The sequence below is a fragment of the Chlorocebus sabaeus genome, chromosome 5, assembly GCF_047675955.1.
Source record: "Chlorocebus sabaeus isolate Y175 chromosome 5, mChlSab1.0.hap1, whole genome shotgun sequence".
NCBI classification, from domain to species: Eukaryota; Metazoa; Chordata; class Mammalia; order Primates; family Cercopithecidae; genus Chlorocebus; species Chlorocebus sabaeus.
Window position 1 is genome coordinate 54,603,510 of NC_132908.1, and position 13,784 is coordinate 54,617,293.

General features: G+C 44.5%; 1 protein-coding gene across 4 annotated transcripts in view; it reads left to right on the forward strand.

The window, feature by feature from the left end:
* Positions 1 to 1,457: 1,457 nt before the first annotated feature.
* The window catches only part of ADGRG5 (adhesion G protein-coupled receptor G5), a 37,323-nt gene continuing 24,996 nt past the window's right edge, over positions 1,458 to 13,784 (forward strand). Inside the window, exons 1-5 of one of the 4 annotated variants that reach the window (XM_073015407.1) lie at positions 1,458 to 1,559; positions 2,481 to 2,550; positions 3,275 to 3,451; positions 9,302 to 9,411; positions 10,950 to 11,482. The gene's annotated coding sequence lies outside the window, so the exon portion shown is untranslated. Of the gene's footprint in view, positions 3,452 to 9,301; positions 9,412 to 10,949; positions 11,483 to 13,784 lie in introns of all 4 variants that reach the window. The other 3 variants (XM_073015408.1, XM_073015410.1, XM_073015409.1) reach the window with 3 other exon arrangements.

Genomic DNA, 13,784 nt, shown 5'->3' on the forward strand with positions numbered 1-13,784 from the left:
CACTAACTTAGTCCCCAACTGAAGCGCGGCACAGTGAGGCTGGTACAGACCCAGGCTGGAAAATAGAGGGGCTGTGGGGTAGGCAGGACCTCCTCCTGAGCCCTGAGAACAGCCAATTGGGCTCACATTCAGCATGAGGAAGGAGGAGGTTGGCATGGCAATCCTAGCGGTAGCTGGGTGACCTCAGAAAGGAAGGGCCTGGAGGTCAAGGTCTGGATCATGATCAAAGAAAACAGAAGTGCCAAGAAGGGCCAAGGCTTGCCCAAGTCACCCAGAGGGAGTGTAGCCCAAGAGTCAGGACACAGGTGCACTGGTGTCCCTGCAAAGCCTTCACCGTGCGGCTGGGGTGGGGACCTGCCTGGCCTCCAAGGAGCAGCTCCCTCCTGCTTCTGCAGAGGCCACTTGTACTACCTGTGAGGTGTGCTTGGGCTGATGCGGGAAGGGTCCCAGTGAGGCAGAGAGGAGGGAGACCATGTTAGGACCTGTCTGGTTTCTGCCTTTTGCTGCCTCTCCATCTTTCCCCCAGGGCTGGAAGAGCAGATTCCTGAATCACAGTTTTCCCGGGAGTCTGGATGGGGCCCAGGCAAGAGAGCACCATCTCCCCATTACCAACACACACACTCACTCTCTCTACCCCCACACACCTCTTGGCTTTCCCTTAGAGCTCTTCAGAGGGTATGGCTGATGCAGTTCGGGCCTATCCAGACCCCTGGCTCAGGGAGAAGCTGGCCAGCTTTCCAGCCCCACGTTTTCAGGGCTCTGTGGCCAGGGAGGCCCCTCTCCACCAGGCTCTGCCACTTGGCAACTTTGGGCCAGGCCCTGGTCCTTTCTGGGCTTCAGATCCTTCATCTGTGAAATATGATGGCTTCATAGAGTGCTTCCAGTGACTTTGCCAGCCTTACCTTTTGTAAGCCCCACACTACCCTGCAAGGTGCTACTGTCATTATCTCCGTTTTACAGAGGGGAAACAGGTTCAGAGAGCGTGAGTGGCTTGCCCCAAGTCACCCACCCAGCAAGTGGTGGGCTTGGTACTTGAACCCAGGCAGTCTGACCCAGCTCCTGCCTGAGGTCCTTGCCATCATCGATATGCCATCGATTGTCAGATCAGGCAGGGATCATTTTCCCTTTTCTATAGGTGGGAAAACTGAGCCCCAGAGGGGCGACATCTCTTGCCCAAGGATGCGGAACTCAGGTGGGTCTTGAGCACTGCGTAAGGCCATTTTGCCATGTCCTCGAGCACGTCCTCGAGCACCTCCACAGAGGAGCCGCCACTCCAGGAAGTGCTGCAGGCTCTACGGGGTGATACCATCAAAGGGTGACCAGGGCATGACCACCGGCTTGGAGGAAGCAAAGAGGATGCTGTTAGTGAAAGGAGAAGTGAAGTGAGAGTGTGATGCCTGGGCCTGGGGTGGAGGGAGCAAAGAGAAGTGCAGTGGGGGTGCAGGTGTGGGGCGAAGGGAGAGGCCACCCACAGACGCCTCCCAACTTCCCCTCCTTCCTGCAGAAGCAACAAGACAGCAGCCGAGACAGCAGCTGAGACAGCAGCGGCAGCTTCACAGGTCAGCCTCCTCTGGGCCTCTCCCCACTCTCCCCTGCCCGGTTCTCTGTCCTTATCCACAGGCCCCTCAGTGGGTACTGGGCATACCCACACCTAGGTGGGCACAGGCCTGGGGACATCCTGGGTGAGCAAGCTGGGGACCCACCCTCCTTCCCTTTCTGGTTGGCAGCTCCACATCTGGGGGAATGTAGAGAACTATGCTTTTGGAAGGAGGGGCGATTTATTTATTTATTTATTTATTTATTTTTATTTATTTATTTTTTTGAGATGGAGTCTCACTCTGTCGCCCAGGCCGGAGTGCAATGGCGCAATCTCGGCTCACTGCAAGCTCCGCCTCCCGGGTTCACGCCATTCTCCTGCCTCAGCCTCCCGAGTAGCTGGGACTACAGGCGCCCGCCACTGCGCCCGGCTAATTTTTTCTATTTTTAGTAGCGACGGGGTTTCACCATGGTCTCGATCTCCTGACCTTGTGATCCGCCCGCCTCGGCCTCCCAAAGTGCTGGGATTACAGGCGTGAGCCACCGCGCCCGACCAGGAGGGGCGATTTAAATTAAGAAGTGGTTAGACATGGGGCTCGAATCTTAGCTTCCCCACGAGGTCTGGGACAAGTGAAGGGTGGTTTCTTTTCTGGACCTCAGTTTCTCATCTGTAAAATGGGGTGAGTCTGGGAACCTGCACCGTGGATGGCTGTCAGGGGCTCAGTAGAGGGCCTGGCACATACTTTGTGCTTGGCAGACTGGAGCAGGTGCAGCTCCTTTCAGAGCGACCTGGATTGGATCCTGGGGACAGCATGTCTTGGGGAAATGGCCCTGCTGCTAGCTTGGTCACAGACTTCCTGTTGGGCTCCGGGGTGGCCTCTCTTTCCCAGCCTGTGAAACGGGGTCACTAATAGCATCTCTTAGGGCTTTTTTTTTTTTTTTAGAATCTTGTTCTGTTGTCCAGACTGAAGTGCAATGGTGTGATCTCAGCTCACTGCAACTTCCACCTCCCAGGTTCAAGCGATTCTCCTGCCTTAGCCTCCTGAGTAGCTGGGATTACAGGCGCCAGCCGCAACGCCTGGCTAATTTTCATAATTTTAGTAGAGGCAGGGTTTCACCATGTTGGTCAGGCTGGTCTCGAACTCCTGATCTCAGGTGATCCATCTGCTTTGGCCTCCCAAAGTGCTAGGAGTACAGGTGTGAGCCACTGCACCTGGCCTCTTAGGGCTTTTTTTTGGCAGAGACCACAGGTTGATTGATTCCTCACCCAGGCCAGAGGCAGGGGCTCCAGACTGTGGTTGGCAGGGGCAGGTGGGGCTGTGTGTGGAGAATGGCTGGCTCAGTAGGCCCTCATGCTGCTGGGGAGAGGTGGGCTTCTGGGGTGCGTGGTCAGCTGCCGGGAGGAAGGCAGGGGTTCCCAAACCTTGTGCTCAGATGTATTCCTGACCAAGGACTTTGGCCAGAGCCCTGGACCTGGCTCAGAGCCTGATTCCCAGTAGAGGATGAGGGAAATTGTTGTTGGAGTTTCTCTTTCTGGGAAATAGGTTTCCTTGGCCTCATTTTACAGATGAGAAAACCTGAGACACAGAGAGGTCAAGTGCCTTGTGCAGTGTCACACAGCCTAGGCACTGAATACTGGCACTGGTTATCAGATTCTCATCCTCCAAAGGCTCTGTCCTGTGCTCCACAGCTCGTCATTTCTCTCTTGGCCTAAAGAGGGTCTTACTTGTCTACACAGCAACTCAGCTGCCCAACCATCTTTGGGAGGCTGCAGTGTGCAGGGGGTAGCGCCCTGGACCCTGGAAGCCTGGGTTTGAGTCCCAGCTTGCCCACTGGCCTGCTGTAGAACTCAAGCAGACTCCTCTGTGCAGTATTCAGTTTCCCCACCATCAACTGGAACCATTCTGGAAGTCAGGTAAGGAAGGGATTGCTATTTCCTAGAAGGCCCCAAATAATGAATTGCAGGGTGGAAAATGAAATGACTCAGTGTGTGAGACGATGGTGACCTCTCTGAAGGGATGTGGAGGGGAATTTGGAGGTTGCAAGCAGAAGTGAAGACCGTGGTTTGCTCCTGGGAAAGGGGGTGGAAACCACAGCTTCTATCTGGAGTGCCTGGGGGAGCTATCACTTCTGCTTTGGCCTCAATTTCTTCAGTTGTGTAGTAGGGTCAGGCTTGTCTTCCCTCAGTACCTGCCCGGAACCAGTGTGGGTAAGAGCCTGGTCTTAGGGTCCACACCCTGCAGGTCAAATCCATCTATCTGACTGGACCTCATTTTCACCAACAGTATAGTGAAGGGGCGGACAAGTTGGCCCAAGATCCTTTCTGTGCTGTCAGGTCCTCCACTACTGGGCCTCAGTTTTTTCTCCTAAATGATTTCCTTCAGTAGCTCAGTAGCTTCTTTTGCCTCCCCAAATCTTTTTTTTTTTTTTTTTTTTTTAGAGTCTCACTCTGTCACCCAGGCTGGAGTGCTGGAGTGCAGTGTCACAATCACGGCTCCTAGGCCCAAGTAATCCTCCCATCTCAGCCTCCTGAGTAGCTGGGACCATAGGCTCATGCCACCATGCTGGGTTAGGATTTTTAATGTTTAATTTTGTAGAGATGGGGTTTCCTTATGTTGCTCTGGCTGGTCTCAAACTCCTGGGCTCAAGTGATCCTCCTGCTTCAGCCTCCCAAAGTGCTGGGATTAAGGCATGAGCCACCGCACCCGGCTCCCCCAAATCTTGTCCTTTGTCTTTTCTCTGAGGTTCTGAGAGGGTAAGTAAATAACACAGCCAAATAAATAACCAAATAGCCAAATAAATAAGAACCCAGCCTTCTGTGACTCCAGAGTCTCTATTTCATATTTAAAATAAACATATATATTTAAAAAATTATGTTAAGAAAAATGGGTGACCTCCTGGAGAAAAAATGAAATTGGATTTATATTTCCCACTGTACCCCAGTATCAATGCAAATGGACTGGAGATTTCAATTTGAAAAATGAATCTATAAAAGTACTGGAAGAAACGGGCAAATTCCTTCATGACATTGGAGTAGAGACCAGGCTTGGTGGCTTCCTCCTGTGATCCCAGCCCTTTGGGAGGTTGGAGCGGGAGGAGGGAGGATCGCTTGAGCCCAGGTGTTTGAGACCAGCCTGGGCAACATGCTGAAACCACGTCTCTACAAAAATAAAAACATTAGCTGGGCGTGGATGTGCCAGTTGATACAAAAGTGCCCCAGTTAATACAAAAAGTTGTATAGTCTACATACTATTCTGCATTTTGCTTTTTCACTTGAAAATACATCTTGGAGAGCTTTCCATGTCAATAAGAGGAGAGCTTCCACTTTGTCATCTGCATATTCTAATGTTGTAGGGATAAGCTACAGTTTATTTAACTAGTCCCCTATTCATAGACATTTGTGCTGGTTCTATTTATTTGGTCTTACAAACAATGTAGCTATGCTTATATTATTTCTCACATGTGTGAGTTCACCATTTATTTATTTTTATTTTTTGAGACGGAGTCTTGCTCTGTCACCTAGACTGGAGTGCAGTGGTATGATCTCTGCTCACCTCAACCTCCGCCTCATGGGTTCAAGCCATTCTCCTGACTCAGCCTCCCGAGTAGCTGGGATTACAGGTGTGCTCCACTGCACCTGGCTAATTTTTGTATTTTTAGTAGAGACAGGGTTTCACTATGTTGGCCAGGCTGGTTTTGAACTCCTGACCTCAGGTGATCCTCCTGCCTCGGCCTCCCAAAGTGCTGGAATTACAGGCATAAGCCACCACGCACGGCTCTATTTATTTATTTCTGATACAGGGTCTCACTCTGTCACACAAGCTGGAGTGCAGTGACACCATGATAGCTTACTGAAGCCTCAAACTCCTGGGCTCAAGTGATCCTCTCACCTCAGCCTGCCAAGCAACTGAAACTACCAGGTGCGTGGCACCACACTCAGCTAATGTTTTTGATTTTTAGTAGAGTCAAGATCTTGCTATGTCACTCAGGCTGGTCTCGAATTCCTGAGCTCAAATCTTCCTCCCGCTTTGGCCTACCAAAGCGCTGAGATTACAGGTATGAGCTACCACACCCCGCCATTTGCCCATTTTTATATTGGGTTCGACTTTTCCTTATCAATTTCTAGAAGCATTTTATGTAATAGGAAAATCAGCTCTTGTCTGTTATACATAGATAAAAGTATTATATCCAAATAGTTTTCCTAATTTGTCATTTGTCTTTTAACATTACGTATGGCCTTCTTTTGGCCAGGTAGAAGTGTCTTTTTAAACAATTTTTTTTGTTTGTTTTTTCCTGAGATGGAGTCTTGCTCAGTTGCCCAGGCTGGAGTGCAATGGTACGATATCAGCTCACTGCAAGCTCCGCCTCCCGGGTTCACACCTTTCTCCTGCATCAGCCTCCCAAGTAGCTGGGACTACAGGCACCCGCCACCATGCCCAGCTAATTTTTTGTGTTTTTAGTAGAGACAGGGTTTCACCATGTTAACCAGGAGGGTCTCGATCTCCTGACCTCATGATTCACCCACCTCAGCCTCCCAGAGTGCTGGGATTACAGACGTGAGCCACCACGCCTGGCCTTAAATAATTTTTATGTAATAAAATGTATCTGTATTTTCTCTTTTGGCTTCTGGATTTTGAGTCATAACTAGAAAAACCTTCCCCACTTCATTTTTTTCTTGTTTTGTTTCTGTTTTTTGTTTTTGAGACAGGGTTTTGATCTGTCACCCAGGCTGGAGTTTAGTGGCACAATCATAGCTCACTGAAGCCTCGACCTCCTGAGCTCAAGCGATCCTCCCACCTCAGCCTCCTGAGTAGCTGAGACTACAGGCATGTGCCACCAAGTCCAGCTAATTTTTTGTATTTTTTGTAGAGATAGGGGTCTTGCTGTGTTGCCCAGGGTGGTCTCGATCTCCTGGGCTCAAATGATCCTTCCACCTTGGCCTCCCAAAGTGCTGGGATTACAGGTGTGAGCCACTGCGCCTGGCTTGTCCAGATTTTGCATATAATAAAATATATGATTTTTTTTTGCGAGAATGGAATTAGATTGTTTTGCAATGTGCTTTTTGTCTTTTATGAGCAATATGTCACTAATATTTCTTCCGTATTGATAGTCACTTCGAGCATTTAAAAATCCTATTAAAATGTTTTTTTGTTGTTGTTGTTGTTGTCATGAAGGTAATATGTTGTAAAAAAATTAAACAATACAGCAAATATAGAAGGAAGTTTAAAAAGAAAAACCTCTCCCCTCAAAAAAGCATTATTAACATTTTGGTGGCCATCCTTCTAGATCTCCCAATATGCTTCAGCATGCATACAAACATAATTTTTCGTAAATGAGATTTCGTGTGTTATTTTCAACCTGCCCTTTCCACTCAATGATATGTTGTGCTCTTCTTTTACTTAGCTTTATTTTTTTGTGTTTTTTTATTGAGACGGAGTCTTGCTCTGTCGCTAGGCTGGAGTGCAGTGGCGTGATCTCGGCTCACTGCAACTTCTGCCTACTGGATTCAAGTGATTCTCCTGACTCCGCCTCCCGAGTAGCTGGGATTATGGGCGCCCACCACCAAACCCAGCTAATTTTTTTTTTTTTTTTTTTTTTTGTATTTTTAGTGGAGACGGGGTTTCATTGTGTTGACCAGGATGGTCTCAATCTCCTAACCTTGTGATCCGCTTGCCTCGGCCTCCCAGAGTGGTGGGATTACAGGCATGAGCCACTGTGCCCAGCCTTTTTTTTTTTTTTTTGGAGAAGAGTCTCACTCTGTCATGCTGGCTGGAGTGCAGATGTACCATCATAGCTCACTGAAGCCTTGAACTCCTGGGCTCAAACAATCCTCTTGCCTCAGCCTCCTGAGTAGCTAGGATTACACATGTGCCAACATGCCTGGCTAATTTTTATATTTTTAGTAGAGATGGGGTTTTGCCATGTTGCCCAGGCTGGTCTTGAACTCCTGACCTTAAGTGATTTGCCCACCTAGGCCTCCCAATGTGCTGGGATTACAGGCGTGAGCCACCACACCTGGCCTCAAAATTTTTTTTAGAGAAAGGGTCTCGCTATGTTGCCTAGGCTGGTCATTAACTCCTGGCCTCAAGCGATTCTCCTGTCTTAGTTTGGGATTACAGGTGCAAACCATGGTGCCCGGCTATATGCATCTTTTTTTTTTTTTTGAAAGAATACACATAATTCTTAATAGTGAAATGACAATCTGTTGCATATTTTAACTTTTAATTTTGAAAAAATTATAAATGCACAGAAGGTTGCAAAAAATAGTACAGAAGGTTTTGTATACCCTTCACTTATTCTCCAGTAGTAACATCTTACATGCCTATAGTGTAATATCAAAGCCAGGAAATTGTCTTTGGTATAGTTCACAGACTTCATTCCGTATTATACACACTCATTTATGTATGCCGGTTCTTTGGTAAGTGTGTTTTAACTTTATAAGAAACTGCCAGACAGTTTTCCTTACAATTTCATGACATGATAAAATAAAAGATTCCTGTAAACAACACCACAATCAAGACACAGAACTGTTCCATCGCCACAAGGATCCCTTGTGCAAGACCTTTAAAGAAACAGACTCCCCCCGCCAACCCTTTGCAACCACTAATGTATTCTCCATCTCTATCATTTTGTCATTTCAAGACTGTTGCATAAATTGAATCACACAGCATGCAACATTTTCAGATAGGCTTTTTTTTTTTTTTTTTTTTTTTTTTTTTGGCTCATGATAATTCCTTTAAGATCCGTCCAAGTTGTGTGTGTCAGTAGCTTTTTTTGAGAAATTCATTTTTTTAACTGCTGAGAATTGTATTTCAGAGGGTAAATGTATCACCATTTAACCATTTTCACCCACTTTGAGGCTATTATGAATAAAGCTGCGATGACTGTTCATATACAGGTTTTTGTGTGAACACGAGGTTTCATTTCTCTGGGATAAAAGCCCAAGAGTGCAATTATTGGGTCATATGATAGGTACATGTTTAGTTTTATAAGAAACTGTTGAACTGTTTTCCAGAATGGCACTGGAGTGTCATTTATTTATTCTTCTATCGATAGACGTTCACATAGCTTTCAACTTTTCTTTATTAACAGTACTACTCTAAATCTTCTTGTATGTGTATAATCCTGGCTTGCCCTATTCTTTCCATAGGATAAATTCATAAGAATGAGTTTCCTGGCTCAAAGGATATTCAGAACGTAAAGTTCGAATGTGTTGCTAAGCCGCCCCCTTGCAGATGATGCTCAGATCTTAGACGGAGAGTGCAGGAATGTGCCTGTCCCCACAGACTCACTGGGTGCTATCATATTTCAGATTTTTGCAGATCCAGCGGTGGAAAAATGAAAACTCATGTTCTTAACTACTTTCCTCTGCCACTACCATCAAACAGGTGTTTTGAGTTTTGTGGCTCTCCCTCTTTGAAGCCTTGCGAGTTTTCATTGACTTTCTTCTAAGAGGAGGATCATCAGTTCTCTTGCCCTCCCTCCCCTATTTCCTCTTCTTCATCCTCTTAATATGTTTTTTTAGTTGGATTTCTAAAGTCTTGTCTATAGAGGTATACATACAATAAAATTCACCCTTTTGGAGAGCAGTTTGGTGCATTTTGACAGATGTGTACCGTCATGTATACACGTATATCACAATCAAAATATAGAACATTGTTGTCCCCTGAAAAGTTGTCTCGGGCCCTTTTGTAGTTAGTATCTTTTACCTACTCCCTGGCAACTACTGATTTGTTCTCTGATCCAATGGTTTTGACTTTTCTAGATTCCACTTCCATGTTACATTCCCTCCAGGAGTGAATGAGACTTCCAGCTGTTCTATATCCTCATAATACTTTGTATTACCAGTCATTTTAATCCTAGTCATTCTAGAAGGTATGTAGTGATATCTCATTGTGGTTTTTATATGCATTTCTCTAATGACTAATGATATTGAGCATTTTTCATGTGCTTATTTGCATCTATAGTTTTTTTTTTTTTTTTTAACATGTAGGTCCAGCTCTGTCACCCAGGCTGGAATGCAGTGGCATCATCTCAGCTCGCTGCAGCCTCCTTCTCCTGGGTTGAAGCAATTCTCCTGCCTTAGACTCCCGAGTAGCTAGGATTACAGGCACCTGCTACCACACCTGGCTAATTGTTATTTTTTAATAGAGATAGGAGTTTCACCATGTTGACCAGGCTGGTTTTGAACTCCTGACCTCAGGTGACCCACCTGCCTTGGCCTCCCAAAGTGCTGGGATTACAGGTGTGAGCCACCATGCCCAACCCATCTGTACATCTTCATTGGTATAGTGATTGTTCAAATCTTTTCCTATCTTTATTGGGTAGTTTGTCCTGTTATTAGTTGTGTAAGGGTTCTTTATATAGTCCACATACAATTTTTTAAAAACATCACATATGTGTTTGTAAATGTTTTCTCCCAGTCTGTGACTTATCTTCTTATTTTCCTAACCATGACCTTCAAAAAGCAGAAGTTTTAATTTTGATGAAATTCAGTTTATCAGTTTTTTGTTGTTGTCGTTGCCATGGATCATGTTTTTGGTGTTGTTTCTAAGAAATCTTTGCATAACCTAAGTCAGAAGGATTTTCTTATTTGTTTCTTTCAAGGAGTTTTACAGACATATCTTGGAGATATTGTGGGTTTGGTTTTAGACCACCACAGTAAAGCAAATATGGTAATAAAGTGAGTCATACAAATTGTTTGGTTTTCCAGTGCATATAAAAGTTATGCTTACGGCAGGTGCGGTGACTCATGCCTGTAATCCCAGCACTTTGGGAGGCCGAGGCAGGCGGATCACGAGGTCAGGAGATCGAGACCATCCTGACCAACATGGTGAAACCCGTCTCTCCAAAAAATACAAAAATTAGCTTAGCATGGTGGTGTGTGCCTGTAATCCCATCTACTTGGGAGGCTGAGGCAGAAGAATCGCTTGAACCCGGGAGGCGGAGGCAGAGGTTGCCGTGAGCTGAGATCGTGCCACTGCATTCCAGCCTGGGCGACAGAGCGAGACTCTGTCTCACACACGAAAAAAGTTATGTTTATATTATACTGTAGTCTATTTAGTGTGCAAAAGCATTATGTCTAAAAATGTACATACCTTAATTAAAGGACACTTTATTGCTAAAAAATACTCACAATCTATCTGAGCCTTCAACGAATCACACACTTTTTGCTGGTGGTGGCTGTTGAAGGTTGGGGTGGCTGGCTATTTCTTAAGACAGCAGTGAAGTTTGCCACAACAATTGACTCTTTCTTTCATAAGATGTTTCTCTGTAGCACGTGATGCTGTTTGATAGTATTTTACTCGCAGTAGAGCTTCATTCAAAATTGGAGTCAGTCCTCTCAAACCCTGCAGGGGCTTTATCCACTACATTTATTTAATATTCTGAATCTTTTGTGGTCATTTCCACAGTGTTCGCCATATCTTCACCAGGAGTAGATTCCATTTCAAAAAACCACTCTTTGTTCATCTATGAGAAGTGACTCCTCATCCATTCAACTTTGATCATGAGACCGCAGCAAATCAGTCACATCTTCAGGATCCACTTCTAATTCTAGTTCTCGTTCTAGTCTCATCACATCTGTAGTTACTTTCCCCACTGAAGTTTTGAACCCCTCAAAGTCATCCGTGAAGCATGGAATCAACCTCTTCCAAACTCCTGTTAATGTTGATATTTTGACTTCCTCCCATGAATCTCACATGTTCTTGCAGCATCTAGAAGGGTGAATCCTTTCCAGAAGATTTTCAATGGACTTTGCCCTGATCCATCAGAGAAGTCACTATTTATGACAACTATAGCCTTAGGAAATTTGTTTCCTAAATAATAAGACTTGACAGTCAAAATGACTCCTTGATCCATGGACTGCAGAATGGATGTTGTGTTAGCAGCACAAGAACAACAACAATCTCCTTGTACATCTCCGTCAGAGCTCTTGGGTGACTAGGTACATTGCCAATGAGCAGCAATATTTTGAAATAAATTTTTTTTTTGAACAGTAGGTCTTAACAGTAGGTTTAAAATATTCAGGAAACCATACTATAAATAGATTGCTGTCATCCAGGCTTTGTTATTCATTCGTAGAGCACAGGCAGAATAGATTTAGCATAATTCTTAAGAGACTTAGGATTTTCAGGATGTTAAATGAGTATTGGCTTCCATTCGAAGTCACCAGCTGCATTACCTGCTAACAAGTGAATTAGCCTGTCCTTTGAAGCTTTGAAGCCAGGCATTGATTTCTTCTCTCTGGCTATGAAACTCTTAGATGGCATCTGCTTCCAATAAGAGGCTATTTCATCCACACTGAAATTCTGTTGTTTAATGTAGCCACCCTCATGCATGATGGTAGCTAGTTCTTGTGGATAACTTGCTTCTCCATCAGCACTTGCTGTTTCACTTTGTACTGCTTTGTCATGGAAATGGCTTTTTTCCTTCAACCTCATGAACCAACCTCTGCTAGCTTCCATCTTTTTTTCAGTTTCCTCACCCATCTTGGCCTTCATAGAATTGAGGAGTTAGGGCCTTGCTCTGAACTAGGCTTTGGCTTAATTAAGGAAGTGTTGGCGGGGGGGCTGGTTTGATCTTCTATCCACATCACTGAAACGTTCTCCATATCAGCAATAAGGTTGTTTCGCTTCATGTGTGAACTTTAAAAACAAATTTAAAGTTCACTGGAGTAGCACTTTAAATTTTCTTTAAGAGCTTTTCCTTTTCATTCATAAGTTGGTAAACTGTTCGATGCAAGATGCCTAGCTTTTGGCTTATCTGGGTTTTGACATGTCTTCCTCACTGAGTTTAACATTTCTAGCTTTTGATTTAAAGTGAGAGATGTGCGACTCTTTCTTTTACTTGAACACTTAGAGGCCATTGTAGAGTTATTCATTGTTCTAATTTCGATATTGTTGTGTCCTAGGGAATAGGGAGACCCAAGAAGAGGGAGAGAGACAGGGGAACAGCTGGTTGGTAGAGCAGTCAAAATGTATACATTTATTGGTTAAGTTTGCCATCTTATATGGGCGCAGTTTGTGGTACTCCAAAACAATTACAATAGTGACATCAAAGATCTCTTCGCAGATCACCACAGCAGATATAATCATGATGAAAAAGTTTGAAATATTATGAGAATTACCAAAATAGGACACAGCCATTAAGTGAACACGTACTATTGGAAAAATGGTGCAGATAGACTTCCTTGATAGACAGTCTTCAATTTGTAAGAAAACCCACAAGATCTACAAAATATAGTAAAGCCAGGTATGCCTGTACAGTTTTAGTCTTGTTATTTGCGTCTGTGATCCATTCTGAGTTAAATTTTGTATGTGCTTCAAGATATGGATTCAAGATGGTTTTTTTTTTTGGTGTGAGAGAGCCAATTGTTCCATTATAATTGTTGAATCAATTATCCTTTTTCTACTGAATTACCTTTGCATCTTTGTCAAAAATTAATCGACAAAAAATCAATATATGAATAATTTTTTGGACTCTCTATTCTGTTCTATTTATCTCTATATCTGTGCTTATGCCAGTAACACACTGTCTTGATTATTGTAGCTTTATAGTAAGCCTTGAAATCAAGTAGTGTGACTCCTCCAACTTCATTCTTCTTTATCAAAATTGTTTTGTCTATTCAAGATCCTTTGTTCTTACATATACATTTTATAGTCAGCTTGTCATTCTCTACAAAATATCCCACAGTGATTTTAATTGGGATTGGATCTATCTTCATGAGAGGTGTTGGTCTGTGTCTGTGGCTAGTTTTGGTACTACGGTAATATTAGCCTTCTAAAATGAATTTGGAAGCACTTTTCCTTTTATTTTCTAAAGGAATACATTTAGGATTGTTATCATTACTTATTTTGTCTCCTACTTTTTTTTTTTTTTTGAGACGGAGTCTTGCTCTGTCGTCCAGGTTGGAGTGCAGTGGCACGATCTCGGCTCACTGCAAGCTCTGCCTCCCATGTTCACACCATTCTTCTGCCTCAGCCTCCCGAATAGCTGGGACTACAGGCGCCCGCCACCACACCTGGCTAATATTTTGTATTTTTAGTAGAGACGAGGTTTCACCATGTTAGCCAGGATGGTCTCGATCTCCTGACCTCGTGATCTGCTCACCTCGGCCTCCCAAAGTGCTGGGATTACAGGTGTGAGCCACCATGCCCGGCCTTGTCTTCTATTTTTTTGTAAGAGTTTCTATAGACTTGATATTATAACTTTTTTAAATGTTTGGAAGAATTAACCAGTGAGGCCAT